Raw genomic sequence first — 8,641 nt, 5'->3', positions numbered from 1 at the left:
ATCGTAGCTGCAAGGTATGGTCCCGTGACAAGAAAAGGACAGTTGGGTTTAGGAAAATAAGAATGCAAAGGTTGGGTTAAGGAATTGTGACCGGTCTCGGGGGTGAAGGTCCTGTGTTGCCTGACCTATCTACTACCCCAACCAACCGACTTATGCAGAATTTCGGGCTTCCGTACTACTGCCGTGGTCTCTCTTAATACTAAAATGTCTTACAGTGCCTGGCGTAACTGCTGTTCTGCACGGTGCGTTTGCTGAAGAGTCCATTTTGCGTTGAATCTGACGCTGACAGCCACTCCCCAGGAGGCCATATTTAACAGTTTGGAGTTTCAATGGCTTGGACCGGACAGAATGGCCATATACTGTTTTTCCTTACCACATTGTTTCATGTTTTATTGTTTTTCTCAAATTGTTACCATTGGTTTGTAACAGTGTCTTCTTAGTTTTCCAGCTGTTTCATTTGCAATTGACAACCCGGTCTCACGGCAGCTTGTGAAATGGTCACGTTATTTTGATTTATTGATTTGTCAACAGTATTGATTTTCTCGTTTATTTCGTGGTGGTCACCGCTGTGTCCGAACAGGTAAAGGTACGGAGAACATCTGTGTTCTAACAGGTGTCCCAACAGGTAACAATAAAGACAACATCTGTATCCCAACAGTTGTCCCAACAGGTAACTGTGTGGACAACATTTGTGTCCTAACAGGTGACAGAATTGACAACCTCTGTGTCTCAACAGATGTTCCAACAGGTAACGTTACAGACAACATCTGTGTCCCAACAGGTAACGTAACAGACAACATCTTTGTCCCAACAGGTGTCCCAACAGGTAACGGAACAGACAACATCTATGTCCGAACAGGTTACTGTACGGACAACATCTGTGTCCCAAAAGGTGACGAAACTGACAACATCTGTGTCCCAACACGTGTCCCAACATGTAAGGGTACAGACAACATCTGTGTCTCAACAGGTAAAGTTACAGACAACATCTACGTCCCAACAGGTGTCCCGACAGGCAACGTTACAGACAACAGACAACATCTATGTCCGAACAGGTTACTGTACGGACAACATAATGCAACAGGTTTCCCAACAGGTAACAGTAAAGACAACATCTGTCTCCCAACAGCTTTCCCAACAGGTAACGGTACAGACAACATCTATGTCCCAACAGGTGTCCTAACAGGCAACGTTACAGACAACATCTATGTCCCAACAGGTAACTGTACGGACAACATCTGTGTCCTAACAGATGACGGAACTGACAGCATCTGTGTCCCAACCGGTAAAGGAACAGACAACATCTATGTTTCAACAGGCAACTGTACGGACAACATTTGTGTCCCAACAGGTAACTGTGTGGACAACATTTGTGTCCTAACAGGTGACAGAACTGACAACATCTGTGACTCAACAGATGTTCCAACAGGTAACGTTACAGACAACATCTGTGTTCCAACAGGTGTCCCAACAGGTAACGTAACAGACAACATCTTTGTCCCAACAGGTGTCCCAACAGGTAACGGAACAGACAACATCTATGTCCGAACAGGTTACTTTACGGACAACATCTGTCTCCCAAAAGGTGACGGAACTGACAACATCTGTGTCCCAACAGGTGTCCCAACATGTAAGGGTACAGACAACATCTGTGTCTCAACAGGTGTCCCAACAGGTAAAGTTACAGACAACATCTGTGTCCCAACAGGTTTCCCAACAAGTAACGGTACAGACAACATCTGTGTCCCAACCGGTTTCCCAACAGGTAACAGTAAAGACAAAATCTGTCTCCCAACAGGTTTCCCAACAGGTAACGGTACAGACAACATCTATGTCCCAACAGGTGTCCCAACAGGCAACGTTACAGACAACATCTATGTCCCAAGAGGTAACTGTACGGACAACATCTGTGTCCTAACAGGTGTCCTAGCAGGTAACTGTGTGGACAACATCTGTGTCCTAACAGGTGTCCTAGCAGGTAACTGTGTGGACAACATCTGTGTCCTAACAGATGACGGAACTGACAACATCTGTGTCCCAACAGGTTTCCCAACAGGTAAAGGTACAGACATTATCTGTGTCCCAACAGGTTTACCAACAGGTAACGGTACAGACAACATCTGTGTCCCAACAGGTGTCCCAACAGGTAACGGTACAGACAACATCTGTGTCCCAAAAGGTTTACCAACAGGTAACGGTACAGACAACATCTGTGTCCCAACAGGTTTCCCAACAGGTAACGGTACACACAAAATCTGTGTCCCAACAGGTTTACCAACATTTTACGGAGCAGACAGCATCTGTGTCCCAACAGGTAAAGGAACAGACAACATCTATGTTTCAACAGGCAACTGTACGGACAACATCTGTGTCCTAACAGGTGTCCCAGCAGGTAACTGTATGGACAACATCTGTGTCTCAACAGGTGTCCCAACAGGTAACGGCACAGACAACATCCGTGTCCCAACAGGTAACGGTACAGACAACATCTATGTCCCAACAGGTGTCCCAACGTGTAACTGTACGGACAACATCTGTGTCCAAACAGGTGTCCCAACAGGTAACTGTATGGACAACATATGTGTCCCAAAAGGTAACAGAACTGACAACATCTGTGTCCCAACAGGTAATGGTACATCTGCGGGACAGGGATGTGTACGCGCAGCTGACTTATTTAAACATTATGTTTAGGCTCGCTACATTTAAATATCAGCATTAAATTTCATCAACATTGAAAAGTAATAATTCCATACCTCAATAAAATTGTAAGGTTGCCTACTTTTAATTAAACATTTTCATTTTCTCCAACATACTTCTACTGCCCTTCAATTCAGAGTCATGTAGGCCTTTTTGTAAGTTTTACTTCACTATTTATTTTAAAGCTTAAGTTACTTTGCAGATTACAATAAATTAAACACAATATGAATAACCTATGATGTATTGTAACGGATAAAGATGACTTTGTTGCCACTGTGGGGAAATTCACAAGCTACCTGCCAAGTCATATTTTCTTTGATATTGTGGTGAAAGTAACTAAAAGCGACGCATTACATTTCAGTAATATTGTTATATAACTAATTACTCTAAAATGATAGTAACGACTAATTTATAATGTTTACATTTTGGAATTAACTTGCCCACTGCCACTCGCGGTAATAAGCCTTTTTTACATTTGAAAGTTTAAATTCAAGATATTAAGAGAGGTGGGAAAATTTTCTTTTATTTATAACTTCTCAGCAATTTCGCTGACTATAACAACACACAGTGGCAGCTGCAGTCGAGCTGCACAGTGGCCACCAGCAGAGACTGGCCGAGTGGAAAATGTGCGGAATGTGTGGAAATGTACAACGGTGAATTGAGCGTTCTGTTTAGTCAACCTCTGCGTAGACAGAGGTATTAGAAAAAGAAAGACTTGGTTCCTTTTCTTCACCAGCAAAGCTGATCACACGCATGTCAGCGCCTCACGTTCCCACAGTTTGTCATTCAGTACCTCGTGTAACACTGAGCCGGGTTTGTGTGAGAGTGTAGCCAGCAGCTGCACAAGACGGCAAAGACGACTAGTCTCCATTCAAATAAGTGTTTCTTCAGCGGATCAAAGCTCGCTGGCTGTTTGGCTGAAGAGTCAAATCAGCAGGCAGCGTGTTTGCATCTGCCACCTATTGTCCATGCCACTAAGCAAACACACATGAGTACTTCACTGAGTGAGACTCACTCATGTATGAAGACAGGGATTTAAACACATATGCACAAAACTAAATATGCATGCATACGCAGTTTGCATACTTCACATACAAGTAAATAAAAACGTGCATAAACCGAGCAGGTCTTTCTGAATCACTTTTAAGTTCACCGTATTCTTCACACGCATACCTACATACACATGCTGTATTTCTATTAAGACAGGTATTAATACAATGTCTATTATTGGAACATGGAATAGAACAATAACTTTTGACCTTTGGCATCACTGCTCACTGCTGAAAAATTTGAGTTTGCACCAATCACCAGAGCAGGACATGAGTTTATTATAACGCATGTGAGTTTTCATGTGTAGTGACTATGGCCCTTATACACTTCCATCCATCCATCCATCCATCCATCCATCCATTTATCCCACGTCATCCGCTGCTGGAGCAACTCCATCAGGGGACCTCAAACTTCCCTTTCCCTAGCCACATCAACCAGCTCCGACTGGGGGATCCTGAGGCGTTCCCAGGCCAGGCTGGAGATATAATCCCTCCGCCTAGTCCTGGGTCTTCCCCGAGGCTTCCTCCCAGTTGGACGTGCCTGGAACACCTCCCTAGGGAGACACCCAGGAGCCATTCTTACCACCTGCTCGAACCAGCTCCTTTTAAACGCAAAAGGAGAAGCAGCTCTCCTCTGAGTTCCTCACGGATGATAGAGCTTCTCAGCCTATCTCTGAGGGAGACACCAGCCACCCTCCTGAGGAAACCCATTTCGGCCGGTAGTACCAGGATCCAGTTCTCTTGCTCATGACCCAACTTTTATGAAGAAAGGTGAGGTGTTGGAACGGAAACTTGGAACGGAAACTGTAGACTTGCCTTCTGGCTCGGCTCTCTTTTTGTCACAATGCAGTAGTAAACCGAATGCATTATCGCACCCCCTGCTCCAATTCCCCGACCAATCTCCACCTCAATTGTCCCTACACTCGCACACAAGACCCCTATACTCCAAGTCCTTCACTTGGGTTAACGACACATTACTTACCCGAAGTAGGCACTCCATCAGTGTCCTGCCTACAGCCAAAGCCCTAGATTCAGAGGTTGCGAATCCTCATCCCAGCCGCTTCAACCCCCCCTGCAGACTGATCCAGTGACTGTAGGTCAGGGACCAATGATGCCATCAGGACTACATCACCTATTTAAACTTGTCATTTTAATTATCTTTGGATGGCACGGTGGTCAGTACGTCTGCGTCACAGCAAGTTGGCACTGTAGAGTTCGATCCCAAATGCTGGCGGGGCCTTTCCGTGGGGAGTTTGCATGTTCTCCCCGTGTTTGCGTGGGTTTCCTCCATAGAACAAAGACATGCGTGCTAGGTAATTTGCCGTCTGGCCGATACTGGCGCATTGACAGAAGTGTTGATTTATGTGCATCGCCCTCTTGAAAAAAGAACAAATCTTGCATCCCAGTACAATGCAGATAGAACGCAAATACATAACACGTGCTCACGCATGGGTGCCAAGTATGGTGTTTAATGTGATAAGCTTCATGTGTCAATTTATGTTGCAAATTTGGTGAAACTGGCTCCAGAGTATGAAACTGATTGCAATCCATCTTTGTTTTTTTCCCACGCTAGATGTACGTCAGAGTCAGCTTCACACCACAGGGTGGTGGTAATGTAGCCGTTTAGCATAACAATTTAGCTAGCCAAGCTAACAACTCTCCATGAATTAACACCACCACATCATTTCATAAACTACTGCTACTTGCTCACCTACACTGCTCTCTCACCTACTGTGGGAAGATTATTGAGTGGTTGAACTGATCAGTCATCAGATTAACTTCAAAACAGCTCTTTGTGCCTTGTGTTGAAATGGCTATGGCATTATTGCAATTTGGATGCATTTGCACTTAGATTTTTCTTACTCTTACGACACATGAATTGAGGTGTAAATGGGGTCTAAATGGACACTTTTTTTTTGTTTTTTCAAAAGGTTTTCCAGTTTTTGGCGAGGGGTAAACTTCATCCAGATGTCACATTACACAAAAAGGAAGAACCAAATGGATCCAGAGAGACAGCTGCATGTCCATCTTTGATCTGTCGAGCCTCTGACGGGATCCTGTCACCATGGAAACAAAGGGTAAACTTGACCTGCCGAAGAGACCCAGGGCTTTCTTTTTTTAATTGCGGTCTGTTTTACTCTTTCTCTGCTCCGTTCTGTCACTCCTGTTCTCTTTCTTATCAAAACAAGGGAGGAGAGGAGAGGTGAACCGTTATGGGGTTTCTTTTTATTGTCATCCGCACAATGTTTTAATGGGATGCAGGATGAAGAAGTGGGAGAAAGAGGGAGAAATGAGAGGAGGAAGAGGAGGACATGATGAAGACAGAGGAGATGGAGGAGGAGGAGTGAAGCGGAGTACATGGTCAGGTCAAACTCAGCGTTTTCGGGTGAAACTAAGTTCACATTACCATACACCTCAGTGTCTGTGTGTTTGTGTGTGTGTGTGTGTGTGTGTGTGTGTTTTTCCATGTGCGGGTATGTGTCCCGTCTCCACTGGGGCGGGTGACACCAAATTTGTAACCAAGCGACGCCAACAGATGGAGCTCCTATTGTGGCAGCGTACACACACACACACACAGACACACACACACACACACACACACATCAAAACCAATCACAGCCAAGGCCTCTATAAGCATGCGCACATGCGTACTGTACACACACACACACACACACACACACACAAACACACACACACACACACATCCATCAGCTAAGTAGCTGATAATAGATTAGAGAGTTACCAAGTGTGTTTATGTGTGTGAACAGAAAATGAACCCTTGAACTGTGTTTAACCCATTCTATCTCTCTCCTTCTCTCCTTCTCTCTCTCTCTCTCTCTCTCTCTCTCTCTCTGTTCTGTCTGTCCTTCATCTAGCCTTTATTGTTGCTTTGCTCCTTCCTCTCTCTCTTCCTGTTTTTGACACCTTCATTTATTTTCATCTCTCAGTCTCTCTCTCTCTCTCTTTCTCTCTCTCTTTCTCTCTCTCTCTCTCTCTCTCTCCCTCTCTCTCTCCCTCTCTCTCTCTCAGCAGGAACTAAAGTGGTTTCAGGTGCTTTAAAATCAGAGCTAGATTTAGTGGGCACTCTGCCCTTTCTCTCTGTGTGTGTGTGTGTGTGTGTGTGTGTGTGTGTGTGTGTGTGTGTGTGTGTGTGTGTGTGTGTGTGTGTGTGTGTGCAAAGGTATTGCAAAAATAGAGTTCACAAACACACATTTCCGGATTTTTGATTGTTTGCAAGTCATTAGGGAATAAACTGAATATTTATTCATGTTCATAAAAGTCTTTTGATGGGGGAATAATAATAAAATGTCAAATAATACATTAGATAAGATAATAAAGATCGTACACATAAATCACCGTAACATGTACCTAAAAAAAAAAAAAGAAAATCAAGAAATTACAAAAATGAACGTTTAAATAAAAAATCTCTAACCTCCATTAAATAAATATCAACTGGACTGGTATTGTATCATCTGTGTTAATAAAGAAATAGAACAATAAATATGAAAATGTAAATGGATACCTTTACTGATGTAATGGCTTGGAATATTATGTTAACATAATCAAAAAATCCAAATAAAAACTCACAATACCTGATAGGAAATGACATAAAACAGAAATAAATGAAAGATTAATAACATATAAATTGCACACACCAATTGTAATACATAAAATAGACAGTGTATCATATATGTAAAATGTTAACCTTTTTTTTGCTGCTGCAAAAACACAGTAATAATATTAAAAATATTAATAATAATAATAATAAAAAAATTCTATAAATGACGCTGTAATTGGATTATGGACAGAAAGAGTAGAAACATCCTTTTAAAAAATTTAAAAATATTTTAGCCGTTTAAAAAATCCTCCTAACTTTTCATCATTATTATTTATTATTTATCATTCTGCTTTTATTACAGCTGTGGGCTCTAATTGATACAAAAACTACCATGTAAACAAAATATACATAGCAGTACAGTATGTACACAATGAAAGAATGCATGAGAAAATTAAAAAAATATTAATAATTTCATCACAATCATTCATCCTTTTTTTTAAATGAAAAATACATATTCACTGTCATTTATGTCATGACTTATAATTTAATTGTACAGAATAGGCCTTTAGGCTTTTTTGAAACAATAACTCATTTTCCGACATAACAATAAACATATTTTCCCACCTAAATATGGAAGTCATTATAATAAATACTAAGAAAAAAAAAGCTTCACATTCTGAATACATTCTAATTAAATTATTCATGTGAATTTCTTTTATTTTTCAACAATTTGTGGAGCAAGCCCCATTTATTAATGTTGTTATGTTGTTATTCTGATGAAGTTGTATTTAAAATATCATCATGCCTTTTTCATAATGAAATCATGGCACTCTATTTTTTGTAGTAATTATGTTTGTGCAATTATTATTAATAATGTATAATTATTCACAATAGTTTTAGAATGGAGGCTATTAGTAATGCTAGTTTGTTATTGTAATTGTAGTATTATTATGACTGATACTAATTTCCCATAAGTAATTGGTTTTGCATAAGACAAGAATATTGTTTTTTATATTATTTTCCATTTCATTTTCCACATTCATTCCAATGTTCAATGTACATTTCAATGAGCACCATGAGGGCAATTTCTGTCTTTATCCTTGGATGTAACTCATGTTTTCTGTATTTCTACCAACATGTTGACCCCCATTTTGTAACCGATATTGTTTTTATTAAAAAATCTATTAATTTTCACTAATTTGATCAAATGGCCTGCCTTCAGTGCAACAGCATCTTCACAGGACATCACACAGATACAATGTAACCACTTATAATTCTACATGGATCACACACACACACACACACACACACACACACACACACACACACACACACA

General features: G+C 41.2%; 1 long non-coding RNA gene across 3 annotated transcripts; it reads left to right on the top strand.

Moving 5' to 3' along the window:
* The first annotated feature begins 1,123 nt into the window (after positions 1 to 1,123).
* LOC117958210 lies at positions 1,124 to 2,506 on the top strand. 3 transcript variants are annotated; one of them, XR_004659661.1, is made up of 3 exons: positions 1,124 to 1,174; positions 1,811 to 1,843; positions 2,438 to 2,506. It is a non-coding gene; the product is annotated as an uncharacterized LOC117958210 (long non-coding RNA). The 3 variants fall into 3 exon arrangements; XR_004659660.1 differs by lacking the exon at positions 2,438 to 2,506 and adding an exon at positions 2,102 to 2,135; XR_004659662.1 differs by lacking the exon at positions 2,438 to 2,506 and adding an exon at positions 1,889 to 1,901.
* Positions 2,507 to 8,641: the final 6,135 nt, after the last annotated feature.

Source organism: Etheostoma cragini, chromosome 15, assembly GCF_013103735.1.
Source record: "Etheostoma cragini isolate CJK2018 chromosome 15, CSU_Ecrag_1.0, whole genome shotgun sequence".
In the NCBI taxonomy this organism is placed as follows: Eukaryota; Metazoa; Chordata; class Actinopteri; order Perciformes; family Percidae; genus Etheostoma; species Etheostoma cragini.
Note: the sequence above shows the minus strand (reverse complement) of the source record. Positions and strands in the feature narration are given on the sequence as shown.